Source organism: Saccostrea echinata, unplaced genomic scaffold (genome assembly GCF_033153115.1).
Source record: "Saccostrea echinata isolate AGI-Se365-2 ecotype Australia unplaced genomic scaffold, CSIRO_AGI_Sech_v1 ptg000020l, whole genome shotgun sequence".
NCBI classification, from domain to species: Eukaryota; Metazoa; Mollusca; class Bivalvia; order Ostreida; family Ostreidae; genus Saccostrea; species Saccostrea echinata.
The window spans coordinates 7,782,912-7,796,906 of record NW_026889769.1 but is presented as its reverse complement, the minus strand read 5'-3'; the positions used below and the strand labels follow the sequence as shown (position 1 = coordinate 7,796,906).

At 33.4% G+C, this 13,995-nt stretch overlaps 1 protein-coding gene across 1 annotated transcript in view; it reads left to right on the top strand.

The window, feature by feature from the left end:
• Positions 1–13,995, top strand: part of LOC133190024 (TPR and ankyrin repeat-containing protein 1-like) — a 490,694-nt gene that overhangs the window by 56,756 nt on the left and 419,943 nt on the right. The gene's annotated exons all lie outside the window — the stretch shown is intronic.

Below are 13,995 nucleotides of genomic sequence, written 5' to 3'. Positions count from 1 at the left end.
TTTAACGAAATAGGATTTTCACAATCAAAAACATTTGAATTTGGAAATCCAATTTTCTCTTACTGCTCACTCCTCCATGGCACCTGATCTCACCTGATGTTTTGGAGGTCCATGTTTGCTCTGCTCCAAAATTTGTTTTCTTTACTGGACTTTTGAGCTTGAAAACTGTTCGTTATCTCCATACATTTCATTCATTTCCAAAACAGGACAAAGTTTAGAAAAATATGTATTGGAGAGTATTAAAATCTATTTAGATGCACTATTGACGGGAAAAAAACGCGTCACATAATTCTGTTATAAATTTTTGACAACATAAAAGATAAAATCAGAGTTTGACTTTGAAGGCGAGGTAATGACTTTGATTTTTAATTTTATTAATAACATAACTCAGTTTCGTAAGAATAGATATTTAATTCATTCTAGTACGTCAGTCTTTTAGCGACTTTTAAAATATATGATTTAAATAACGTACTAGTATGTAGTGTATTAGAGTTTATTTTTATATAAATTCCTCAGAGAAAAAGAGATATTAGACATTTGTTACTTTTTTGTTGGTTTGTTAATCTTTGTTATGTAATGTATAGTAGAGTGTGTTATTATGCAATCTGATATTAAACCTTTTGTTTAATACGATACGTTTTTGTTTATCATTTTAAATTATTAAATCATTGACTCATTGTTAAAATATATTTATCATTACAACTACAGGGCATTATGGCAAATCAAATACCTTTCTGCCCTCAGGTATTCAGAAGTGACTAAAGAATTGGATAATTACAGAATCAGTACGTACTGTTTCCAGCTGACAAAGTAGGTGACAATATTGTCTGTTTTTAAGGCTCATCATTACAACTGGAATTTATAGGAACTTGGATTTAATTCTGAAGTGGTAATCCAACTTACACGCATAGTTTCCGTTCAAAGGTAGAAATTCTTCAAAATCATGTGTCATTTTAAAATATTTTCAGTATTTCCAAATACATGTAACTAGATACAATTTGAATAACCATACCCATACTGAATTGCAAAAAATTGCAAAAGTCTTTACAAAGGAAGAAGTATTTCGAGAACTAGTATATGTTCAATCGAGCCTCTTTCTTTACTTCTGACGAAAATATTCAGCAGTGAATGGAAAACTTAAGCAGTGCATTTCAGAAGTGGTGTCCTCAAGTGTGGATACTAAAATGAATGGCATCAATTAATCATTTTTTAAAACTTTACAGCTTCCACACGATAAAATAAATATCAGGCTTTTTTTTACATCATAGACAAATGATTCTTTAAAAAAATTGAACTCAGAAGTTTTCATACCTAGTAATTAGTCAAATTATTGTACAAATCATACTGATTCTCAAACAATTTACAAGTTGATATTAAACAGACCTCATTGACAATATCCTTGCAATCTGTCAGAATCCACGTGGATAGCAATGATTCCTCTTTATTAACAGGCTTGTTTTTGTATTCTTTTGAAGAAGAATTTAATAAAAAAAAAAAATTCTACTTAAAAGGAATTAGTCTCTTGCAGTGGCCTTCAATTCGAAATGTAGATATATCTCGGACTTTTTATCAATTAGCAACTGATTTTTATTCAAACGTTGATTCGATATATACCACTGAACTCGAAATAAAGACACCACAGAGTCTAAAACATCTGTTTCCTATTTGGATGTTTTAGTAGAAAAAAAATAATGACAAATTAACATCTTAACTCAATGATAAATATAATGATTTCAAATTTTCTATCGTCAATTTCCTTTATTAATGTAGCAACATACCATTATCACCTGCATATGGTGTTTATCTCCCAGTTAATTCGATATGCAAGAGCATTTCTTATGTACGGTAATTATGTAGCAAATGAAATTTGAAGATGAAAAACAGAAAGTATGCTAAAATTCCAATCATACAATACAAATTTAGAACAAAGGAAATACAGACCTCTGAAAACATTAGAAGTGGACCATAAAGGCGTAAGCATTCCCTATCTACCGGTTACATCCACTGTAAGCCTTTTTTTGGAAAGGGGAAATGGGGTAATCCGTAGACACTCCAGTAAGAAAAAGACAACTTAACATTTTTTATCACATGTTAACCCCTTTATCCAGTGGATATCACTCGTTGGATATTTTTTTTTTGATATCCCACTGCTGTGACGTCACAATGGGTTTTGCGTGAAAATGAAGTAAATTGTGTGGATTCTTCTATAGAAACAGTGTAAAACATTGAATTTGATGTATATAACATGTAATAAAAAGAATTTCCCATGATTTGTGATTGGATATGATATTTATCCAACTTGTTGTAGGCTCGGGGATAAAAACATACTACGAGTTGGATAAAAATCATATCCAACCACAAATAATGGGAGATCCTATATGTATTATATGTGCCAGTCAATATTTAACAAAACAACAAGCTGTAATTGCAAACAAGGTCAATGTATCGACCACTGCTTTGCAAAAGGTTGGTACGATTGTAACATCAACGTTTTTGTCAGAACCCTGTCGGTTTGAATCGTGCATAGAACATGCATTTGAATATTAAACTTGAGGACATAAACACCATGTGCGTCGCTCGCGTGGCGCAGTGGTTAGAGCGTTTGCTTTGGAGTCGCAGAGTAAGATTTGATCCCTACGTCGCGGGTTCGAATCCCACTCCGGGATGTGGAGACCGATCCATCAAATGAAACCGTATAAACTGAGGTCCCGTGTCACTGTAGGTGCTGGCACGAAAAAGCTCCCTCACTTCGTAATGGCCCTTAGTGCCAATAATAGGTCTAAATTTGCAGTCCTACACTGGCAAGTGGTGGCGTCTCGATATAAATAAAAAATTCTCAAGAAAAACGTTAAACAACAAACAAACAAATAATCATCATGTGCAGATGATAAAGGTGCATTGCTAAATAATTAAGGGAAGTGATAGAAAAATTGAAGTCACCACTTTTGTTTAAAGATATGCTAGACTCTATGGGATATAAAGAATCAATGCATGTATGAATAAATACATGTATTGTTAAATGTTAATTATTGTTAATTGATAAATAGTTGATATCTCTAATGTAAAAGGTGAACACAATGAATATTGATCAATCTCATATATCCAGTAAAGAATACGAAAGCTGCAAAAATCACGGACCCCGATCTTTCAACTGGCGTCATAATTTCATAAAAATACAAGCTCAGTTGAAGTTTACGCCAAGTGATGAGCCAAATATGAAAAAGAAGACCTTGAAACTTTGCCAGAATGGATCAAATGTATCAGATGGATGTTAAAATCGAGGATTAAGCGATTGAGGGGCAATATGAAAACCATCTATCCTTCAGTCTTCCACAATGCAGAAGTGAAACAAGAATTAGATAGATAACACCATCAGTATATACTGGTCACCGCTGACAAAGCAGGTAACAACATTGTCTTGTAAGGCTCATTATTTTAATTGTATTATAGAGGAACTAGGATTTAATTCTGCTAGTTGTAATCCAAGTTATACCCATAGCCCCCTCTCTAAGGGGGATATTCCTCAAAACCATATTTCAATTTTAAATATTTTATATTCCCAACAATCAAAATGAATACGACTTACCATACCTATAATGGATTCCAAAACTACATAAAATCCTTACAAACAAAGATACATAGCGGGTTCCAGTAAATGTTCTACCAAGCCTCTTTCTTTACTCCTCACTATAAAATATTTACAGCAGTGAAGGAAAAACTTCAGGCGTACTGTACAACAGTTTATTAAAGTGGTGTAAATCAGATGTGGATCTTTAAAATCTTTAAGGAACTTTAGAAAAATTGAAATCACACAATTTTACTTAAAACAATAATATCAAAACGTACGGCTTTTCTACATTTTATGCAACCATTCCCCATGATAAAAAATCCAGGTTTTTTGACTTCATTGACAGCTGCCTTTTCAATAAAAATGGAAATCGTAGATATACTTAACTTTTGTTTGGTCATTTACAAAAAAAATTTGTTAAGAAACATTTTGATTTTACACACAAGTACTCTGAAGTTGATATTTTTAAAAAAGATGCTTGAGTTTCTTATTGACAATATCTGTGTAATTTTTGGAAATCAGGTCTTCCAACAATCTGTTGGAATGTCCATGGGTACCAATTGTGCCTCGTTATTAGCAGGCCTATTTTTGAATTGATATAGAGCAGAATTTATTCAGAACCTTTTACTTGCTGTGGCCTACATTTAGATATATCGACGACGTATAATCAATAAACAATTCGATTTATTCCAGTGAGCTTGAATAAAAGATACCATATTTGAATATTTTACAAGAAAAGGGCATTAATGGTTACCTAACAACCAAGCTTTATTATAAACGTGAGGACTTCAATTTTTCAATCGTTAACTTCCCTTACTTATACAGCAATATACCCTTATCACCTGCACACGGGGTTTATATATCTCAGTTGATGCGATGCGATGCGGAAGAGCATGTTCTACGTATGAACAATTTCTAAAACGAGGCAACCTATTGACAAACAAGATGATGAAACAGGGATATCAACAGTCTCGTTTGAAGTCATCATTTTGCAAGTTTTATGGTCAATACAATGACCTTGCCAGCAAATACAACCTATCATTAAGTCAAATGATGACTGACGTTTTTCATACTAATTGTTGGGCCATTATTTACACACTGAAATTTCTAAGGATTTTCCCGTTATTTATCGTTCATGATGAGAAGAACTAGGCGGGTGTGACCGGTAGGCAAGGGATGCTCACTCCTCCATGGCACCTGATCCCACCTCTGTCTTTGGAGGTCTGTGTTTGCTCTGCTCTCGATTTGTATTGTTTTAATGGACATTGATTTTGAATATTATTCGTTATCTCCATATTTCATCAATGAGATATTTGGGCAGGTATTTGGACAATATCAAAAGACATATGCTGAGATACTTATGTGTTGAATCAGAGCGATTTTTAACAAACTAATTTTGTAGATGATCAATCACAAGGTATGAAATTTACGAGTTTTATTTTTATTGAAGAAGCAGTTGTCTATGATCTTTAATTTATCGTGAGGAAAGGTTGTTTAAAGCTTTGAAAACTCATGTTTCGATGGTATAGAGTATTTAAAATGGTTTGTGATTTTATTTTTTTACAAGATCATTGGAATTTTTTTTAATATCAATATTTAATTAACACTGGTGGGACATTCACTGGACCATACAATATTTCTTTGTTAACAAGCATATAAAATATATTGTTTCAAGCTTTGTCAGCTAAAACCAAAATATTTAAATGAACTCTTTCTAACTCCTACGAATAGGAAGCAATAATGCAAACATCTTTGTAAGAAATACAGGATGTGGATTTCAGTTTGTAATATGAAGAAATGGAAGGATAGACCTTTTTGTAATAAAGAACGTTAGTAATATTTCGGGTGTCAGTTCCTTGGTTTGTTTTTTTAACTTAAGAAACCATTGTGTTACTTCAGAATTATTCTTTCGTACATATTGTGGTTTAAAAAGCCTGTGACGAGCAACCTCCATCATTGCAAACTCAGGCCTGTATTCTGGTGTTAAAGAATCAGCGACGGGTTACATAAGCATTGACTTTAAGTCTTCTAAAATCGACCTTTTAAAACAACGCCATTATCACCTGCATAAATATTATGTTTATGTCTCTAATTTGATTCAATACGCAAAAGTATCTATTTCTAAACCGAGGTGGGCTACTGACAAATAAAATGATGACACAAGAATTAAAATGTGAAGATAACTCACAGTAATCATACATGTAAGTCCAAATAAACAAAACAAAATGAAAGCAGAGCAATCATAGACCCCTGAAAACTTCAGATGTGGGATCAGATGCCATTGAGGAGTAAGCAATCCCTGTTAACCGGTCACATCTGCCATGAACCTTTTCGTTGATAAATTCTTAGTCAGTTTAGTATAAAAATAATGTCACGACAATTTTTCGAGTTACCACTCAGCCTAACGACAAGTTGCATTTGCAAACAAGGTCATTGTATCGACCCTAACATTTAAGAAATATTGAACTTGAATAAGGTTGTTGATACCCTTGTAATATCAATTTACTTGTTAGTAGTCTACCTTGTTTCCGAAATTGTTCGTATCTTTTATTTCAAGTGCTGTGGGCTGTATCAAATCACGGTAGGAAGGTAGGAAGAAAAATGAATATTATTAATTGATAAAACATCATCGATACATCTAAATGCCGAATTGAAAGCCACAGCAAGAGACGTATTCAACAAGGATATCGACAATCTCGTTTGAAGTAAACATTTTGCAAATTCTATAATAACCTTAGTTGCATATGCATCCCGTCATTGATTCGAATGCTGGCCAAAATTTTGAAAACAAATTGTCAGGCCATTAGTTTAAAACTAAATTGTCTATTTTACTCGATCAAGACAAAGGGTTCACGCCGGGCTTGAAAGAATCGACTTTTGAGCATCATATTGACGTTTCATTTTAAGAGTTATTTCTCTTGAGCCAGTAACTCTGCTTATATTAATGGATTCTTGAATTACGTTTAAAATTAGGGAAGAAACAATTTATTCCTAATTCTTTAAAGCAAACCCCGATATCTACTTTAAGCACGTTTTATACCGTAATATGTAACTCATCTTGGTCACTGAATGTCCTATTCTTACTCGCATTTCCAAGTTCAGTTTTTCTTGTACAAATGTTTAAGTATAGTGAGTTGTGTTTATTAAGTATTCCAACAAAAAAGTAACTGCTTGTATGCACTTTTGTTATTACAATCAATATTCATTAAATCTATTTTAATATCTGCTAAAACGTTATATACTGGTATTTGCATATACGTATTCATTTTGTATAATGCATGAAATAAAGGAATCTTCTAGTGCTGGGATTTGACAATATTATGTGTTAAAGGTACTTAAAATAACTTCCAGTCAGCTCTTTAGGTCTCTACATTTTGCTTAAATTTTGCTTAAATCTTAGCACGCTTCTATATCCGGTGTTAAGTCTAAGAATGTTAAGTCCTTCATGTATTGTCTTAGACTTAAGTATCCTTTATGTTATAATCCTTGGGTGCAAATCTGAAAATGAGATTAAGGTAAATAAGGAAACGTTATTCATCGTGTCATTGGCTACCAAAGTTCTGTTTTATTTAAACAATTGCGACTTTTGCATGACCATGTTATACGTAGCATCTACCGAAAAAAAGGTGGGGATCGGAATGGGAATCCAGGGGGCGAAGCCCCCGAAAGATCTCGGGTTTTAGTAGTTTTTTGGAATATTTTCTAAAAAAAATTATTTTAGCTATATGTTAAGTTTAATTAATGCAAAATCCCACACCAATGAATTGATTTATTAATTTTATGTATAGTTTTGGACAAAAAAGGAGGGGGACTTGGCCTCCTTTAAATCCGCGAGTGACGTATTTGTTTTTACATTTGTTAAGCCCCACATCTGATCCAAACTAGATTTGAAATTGCATCTTCTGCTTACTCTACCTCCGAGACGTTTCGGCACCTACATGTACCAGGCGGTTAATTCTGCATCAATTATTAATATCTATATATTGTACGTTTGTATCGGTATTCTGGGTCAACTGCAGAATTTTGATTTTCCTATTCATTGATTGTATGTTATTTAACGTCCCATTGGAAAATTTTTCACTCATATAGAGATGTCACCGTATCCCGGTGAAGGGCTTCAAATTTAGACCTATACTCGGCACTCAGGGACAATGAGCAGTGAGGGTTCTTTATCTTGCCAACGCCTACCACGACGCTGGACCTCAGTTTTTAAGGTATCATCCGATAGAACCCGTGACTTTCAAATTTGTACCGGGCGCTTGGTAAAAGAACAGTCACTACCTGTGTTTACGTCTTATGTTGACGCGGCGCGGCGAACGAGAATCAAAACCGGGCCTTCTGATCAGATTGCAACGAAATGATAAAAATCTCACGACTTAGTCTTATTCACTTCTAGTCATTTAATTTGAGGCAATCTTTTTCTGTTGAATTTAGGATTTTTTTAATAAAAAATTCTCATTGAATAATTTTCATATGAATAATTGATTTTTTTTTCACGCTATAGAACCTTTGAAAACAAATGTAAACATTTAACTATTACCAATCTATTAGATTACTAAAATGTCACTTCAGTCAGACAGAGCTAGTGCAGGGCATAAATTGATGAAATATGGAGATAACGAACAGTATTCAAACTCAAAATCCATTGAAACAATACAAATCGGGAGCAGAGCAAACACAGACCTCCAAAGACAGAGGTAGGATCAGGTGCCATGGAGGAGTGAGCATCCCTTGCCTACCGGTCACACCCGCCGTGTTCTCCTCGTCATGAACGATAAATAACGGAAAAATTCGTCGACAATTCAATGTGTAAATAATGGCCAAACAATTAGTATGGAAAAGGTCAGTCAGCATACGACTTCATGATAGATTGTATTTGCTGACAATGTCATTGTATCGACCATAAAACTTACGAAATCATGACTTTAAACGAGACTGTTGATATTATTGTTTCATCAACCTTTTTGTCAATAACTTACTTCTTGTTAGAAATTGTTCATACGTAGAGCATGCTCTTGCGTATCGAATTAACTGAGAGATATACACCCCATATGCAGGTGATAAGGGTATATTGCTGCCTAAGTAAGGGAAGTTGACGATTGAAAAGTAAAAGTCATCACGTATATCATAAAGCTCTGTTGTTAGATTACTATTAACGTCTTTTACTCGTAAAATAAACAAATATGAAACAGATGTGTCCGTCTCTGTGGTATCTCTTATTTCAAGCTCACTGGGATATATCGAGTCGACATATGAATGGATGTAACTATTGTTAATTGATAATACGTCGTCGATATATCTTAATGTCGAGTTGGAGGCCACAGCAAGAAATTCTTTGTCTCATGTATAAGATTTTGAATAAATTCTGCTTCATATGAATACAAAAATATGTCTGCTAACAATGGGGCGCAATTGGTACCTATTGCAATTCCAACAGATTGTTGGAAGACCTGGAGCGGGATTCATAAACACTCTTAGATTTTTCTTAAAAGTTGTACTTAAGTACTAAAAAAATTCTAAGTTAAGTCACCCTAGCAATGTATGAGAATTCCCGAACAAAAAGCGAACTCTTTTGTGATAGAGGTATTTAGTTCCATGTATATTACATCACAAGTGAAATGTACTATGTCATCAACATTGCACAATATTGCATCTTACCAGTTGATAATTATCTCAAAAACAAAAAGAGTTTCTAGTTGGATGTAATAGCATGGTTTCTTAATGAAATATTAAGATTTTTTCTGTGCTCCATTATTTTCATTTTGTAAAGAAAACTTAAGTATTTCTTATCTACTTAAAACACTTCCTGAGAACACTTAACTTTAATTAATACTTAAGCAGTAAGTGTGTTTATGAATTACACCTAAGTTTTTCTAACAAATTTAAGTAATACTTAGGGAACTTAAGTATAAAATATATAACTTAAGTGATATTTTAAACTTAAGAATATACTGAGAAGTTTTATGAATCCCGGCCCTGGTCTTCAAAAACTACATAGATATTGTCAATCAGAAACTCAAGCATCTTTTTAATATCAATTCACAGTACCTTTGTGTATACAATCAGAATGCTTTTAAACAAAATAATTTTGTAAATGACCATTGACAAGGTAAGTAAATTTATGAGTTCCATTTTTATTGAAAAAGCAGCTGTCAATGACGTTAAAAAGCCTGGACTTTAATTTATCGTGCAGAATGGTTGTATGCAGAGTTGAAAAGTCGTAAGAATTGATGTTATTGATTTTGGTAAAATCTTGTGATTTCAAAGTTTCCAAACGTCCCTGGAATTTTTAAGTATCCACATTTGATTTACACCACTTCTCGAATATATTGTTGCACAGTACTCCTGAAGTTTCCTCTTCACTGCTGTTGATATTTAGCAAGGAGTACAGAAAGAGGCTTGGTAGAACATTTACTGGAACCCGCTATGTGCCTTTGTAAGGATTTTTATGAAGTTTCGGAATCTAATATCAATATTGTAATTCAAATTCATTTTGGTTGTTGGGAATATTAAAAATATTCAAAACTGACATATGATTTTGAAGAATTTTCTCCCAAGAAAGGGAGCTATGGGTGTAAGTTCAATTGCCACTTGTAGAATGAAATCCCAGTTCTTCTAAAATACAATTAAAATAATGAGCCTTACGAACAAAGACGATGTTTTTACCTGCTTTATCAGCTGGGACAAGTACATACTCATCGTGTAGTCTAAATCTTTTGTACTTCTAAATTATTGAACACAGAATGATAGATGGTTTTCATATTTCCCCTCAATCGCTTAATGCGAGATTTTAAAATACATCTGATACATTTAATCCATTTTGACAATGTGTAAAGATCTTCTTTTTTCATGTCTGGCCCATTGCCTGGCGTAATCTTCCACAGAATTCATAATATTAATGAAATTATAAAACCAATTGAAAGATCGGGATTCCGGGCTTCCCTAAATTTTGGCCCTTTTAAAATAAGTGATTTAAGGTTTTCATTATTTACACATTTACGTCACCAGTAATAACGTTCCCAGCAGGACTATAGTTGTAGGGTGAAGAAGAACATGAACACGATGGATAATTATGTATCAGATGCTCAATAGCCAAGCTCTGTAAAGTTTTCTTGTAATTAAAAATTTTGGAAGCAATAGTCGATGTATATTTAAAGGAAATACAGTTTGTAGTCTTCAATCGGAAATATGGTGGAATACAAGACTGGACCCTTTTGTGATTAAGAATATTACTTATATCAACCGCGTCGATTCCTTTGTTGGCATATTGAAGTTTAAGGAAAACCGGGTTGATTTAGCTATACTTTCATCCGTAAAACGTGGGGGTTTAAAAAGCCTATGTTTTGCAATATCCATAACCACATATCCAAGCCTGTATTCTGGTGTCGAGGAATCCAAATATGGACTTTCCTTGACTTTTATAGATTATTCAAAACTTTCAAAGGGGCAGTGTAGAGTCTTGTGCGAATTGATGAAGGCCTAATTGTTTATTTACATAAGGTAGTAATGAATCAAAGGAAATATCGTGTATAATAGGTTTATTGTAAGACAGATGTCCATGACTACGCTACCGTCTCTTTATACTGTTAAAAAGTCCCATCACATTCACTTTGCTACACTGTGGGCTTGAAAGATTCCCAACATTATCGACATTGTCATTGCTACCATATGGAAAGGCCGTGCCTAGTTTTCTGATCCAGTATTCTTCTCGTTGTCTAAGGAAAAGTGTACTCAGTGATGGGCTATCAGTATGATTGTAAATATTTTCTAGAATTCTAACTTTCATTTACAAAATAGAAGTTGTCGCCCGCGTGGCGCAGTGGTTAGAGCCTCTGCTCTAGAGTCGCGAAGTAAGGAGTTGATCCTTACGTCGCGGGTTCGAATCCCACTGTAGGACATGGAGACCGGTCCTTCGGATGAGACCGTATAAACCGAGGTCCTGAGTCGCAGTAGGTGCTGGCACGAAAAAGATCCCTCACTGCACAATGGCCGTAAGTGCCGAGTATAGGGCAAAATTTGCAGTTCTCCACAGGCAAGTGGTTGCGTCTCCATATGAGTGAAAAAATTCTCGAGAGGGACGTTAAACAACATACAAACAAACAAACAAACAAAATAGAATGATCAGGTAAATTGAAATGCTTTAATAGAAGCTGCTGGCCCCCGTTGTTAATCTGAAGTCTATGCCCCGATATTCTTTTATTAAGTGAACCATTGGTTTTTCCAACATAAATAAGCCCATAAAGGGTACATACTATTCCGTCGACAACATTAGAAGATTTGCAATTCAGATTTCCTCAAGTTTTGGTATAGAAGCTCTGTCCAGTAAGATAACTAGAAAACGAAGAGTTAGTAATCAAAATACCACAGGTTTTACAGTTTTTGACAGAACATTTTGAAATAGAACACATGGGATCGGAAAAGAAATCGTCAAATATATCTCTAATAGAAACTTTACATTCCTTTAATTTTTTTGTAAGAACTGTTGGTTCTATACAAAAATGGGAATCTGAAGATTGCACATATGCCATATATTTAATATCCCTGAGGATAATCCGAGGGACACCGATTGAACACTTAGAGTCTCTGTCCCTCATGGTTTTATCATATCATTGATTTTTAAAATATTAAAAAATTACTTACATTATTTTGTGAAACAAACTATGTGGATGATAATATTTGTACACAAACTCCCCCTTCACAATATAAAAAAGTATAATTGCTTACAGATGTGTTCATATATAATTTTGCTAGATTCAGTAAGTGATTTTTTTTTTGACGGAAGCATTTACACATAAAAGGGCCTCGAATGAGCATAAGTGGATATATTCTGTAATTCATGAAAACTTGTATTGCTTCTTAAAAATTTATTGTTTTTGTAAAGGAGTAAACATATACTATATATATCAACAAAATATCTGCATTCAAACTTCATTTATATAGATCTATACTTTCATTAAAATATTTTCTATTTAGCTACAGTATATCGGGTTTGAAGCTCAAAATTCTTATTCTTCCAAATTCCGTTTTGAATTTTTCCCTTTTTACTGCTTTATTATCTTCTAAATATTTTCATTTCATCATTTAAATTTACGCAATTTTAATAGAATACAACATTGTTGGGTTTACTTTTTTTCTTTATCAAAGCCATAATTCATCCTTCAATTATGAAAATAACACTTTTCTTTTTAGTGCTGATAGATGGACGGTGTATATATAAAGCGCCGCGGATTCGAATCCCACTGCGTGACGTGGAGACCTGTCCTTCGGACAAGATCGTATAAACCGAGGTCCCTTGTCACAGTAAGTGCTGGCAAAAAAAAAAGATCCCTCACTGCTCAATGGCCTTGAGTGCCGAGTATAGGTCTAAACATGCAGCCCTCCACCGGCAAGTGGTGGCGTCTCCATAGGAGTAAAAAAATTCTCGAGAGGGAAAATTAAACAACAAACAAACATTGAGTTTTGAAATTATTTCATCTCTATTGATTTTCAACATTCAAATTAAACATGCAAAACTACAAACATAAAAGGTTTAGTTTTTTTTAGTACAATTGCTAGTTGTGTTTTTTCTCCTATATTTCCTTTGTTTTTATAACTTTCAACTCTTTTCACGTCCTTAGGAATGGGGTCCCGAAAATTTAACGAACTTAATTTTATTGTTCTTGTCGTTGGTAATCGAAGTTATCATATGTTTCGTATAAATTTTCATTCGTATCCTGTATTTTTTAGATCCGATACAATGAGAGAGAGAGAGAGAGAGAGAGAGAGAGAGAGAGAGAGAGAGAGTACTGAATGCTGTTACTAGATAATACTGAAGACTGAACACTAATATTGCTGTGTGAGATTTATATTGGTTTGTGCTTTTAAAGATTTAATTTTAGCTCAACTAAGCTATAATTTCAAGTGAGCTTTACTGATAACTTTTCTGCATCTGTTTATATAGTCTATGTCTTTTCTTGAAGTTGAATAATTAAGGGGAAAAGGTTGGATCATCTAATATCGCTTCAAGAATCGCTGGGACAGACGAGGTGATATATTTTTTAAGGTTTTTTTTTGACTTAATGCAGACCATATATTATTCAAATTTATACCCCTTTCCGTGAAAGGATGGAAATAAAAAATTACTTTTGAATATACAGGAAAAAATAAAAATCTCATTCTCAAGAGCAACAGTTTCATCTTCAGGAAGTGCACATTTAATTTTGTTCAAATCGTTGCCTCGGGGCGTTGGGCGGAGCATCAATAGAAGATATTTTATATATATATATATATATATATATATATATATATATATATATATATATATATATATATATATATATATATATATATATATATATATATATATATATATATATATAGTTTGTCCAAAATCTTATACGTGAAAAGAAGAAAACACTTGCTGTGGCCTTCAACTCGACATTTAGATA